General features: G+C 39.5%; 1 non-coding gene across 1 annotated transcript; it reads right to left on the reverse strand.

The window, feature by feature from the left end:
- Nucleotides 1-457: 457 nt before the first annotated feature.
- Nucleotides 458-582, reverse strand: LOC116764813. Its single transcript, XR_004353025.1, has one exon. It is a non-coding gene; the product is annotated as a small nucleolar RNA SNORA25 (small nucleolar RNA).
- Nucleotides 583-999: the final 417 nt, after the last annotated feature.

Below are 999 nucleotides of genomic sequence, written 5' to 3' on the forward strand. Positions count from 1 at the left end.
TAGCCTTTTGATGCATTTCCTCCCGTTTCCCCTCCATTTTAACTATAATTTATCTTTTTATATTATTCTTCCATGTTTCATCTTTAAGTATTTGACCCCTGTTAAGTTTTATCTTCTTCAAAATATGGTAACTTTTTGAGGATAAAAACCATATTATTTTCTACTTCTTTATGCTCTACGCTTTCTTATGCATAGTGATAAGTACAGTAGTCAATAATTCAATTGAATTAGTTTATCTTCAATAATTTGAGTCATTTGGTATTATAGGTACAGTAAAGAATGTAAGTAAATCTACAAATATATCAGTTATTCCATGAATAATAGTTCCCTTTGAATTTACTAGGTTACTTACATTTCATGTATATAATTTTTTGTTTGTTTGGTTGTTAGTTTTGGTTAAACTTGGGAGACTTTATTTACTTCCCCACATCACCAATCATGGATATGAGTGGCTAAGGCTTCTATCTCCTCAGGAAAACACAGCACAATTGAGTGATCACAACCTTTGGAGAACTTCAGTCTTTGGTTGCAGCATTTAAGAGCTCCTGGTTTTGGTCCCACAAGCCCTTTTTGAAGTGACCTATGTACGTTTTTGGGGTTTTTTATTTTCTGTGTTGGGTGTTCATTGCTGCGCGCGGGCTTACTCTAGTTGCAGCGAGTGGGGGCTACTCTTCGTTGCATTTCGCGGGCTTCTCACTGTGGTGGCTTCTGGTTGCAGAGCACGGGCTCTAGGCACGCAGGCTTCAGTAGCTGAGGCACGCGGGGTCAGTAGTTGTGGCGCACGGGCTTAGTTGCTCTGCGGCATGTGGGATCTTCCCAGACCAGGGACCCAACCCATATCCCCTGCGTTGGCAGGCGGATTCTTAACCAGTGCGCCACCAGGGAAGTCCCTATGTTGTGTTTTGAGGTTGGGATTATTGCCTTAAATCTTTTTGCTTCTTTTGATGAATCATATGGAAAACAAATTTGAATTCTGTTTATTAATGCTATTAAGTTTCA

This window comes from Phocoena sinus, chromosome 13 (genome assembly GCF_008692025.1).
Source record: "Phocoena sinus isolate mPhoSin1 chromosome 13, mPhoSin1.pri, whole genome shotgun sequence".
In the NCBI taxonomy this organism is placed as follows: Eukaryota; Metazoa; Chordata; class Mammalia; order Artiodactyla; family Phocoenidae; genus Phocoena; species Phocoena sinus.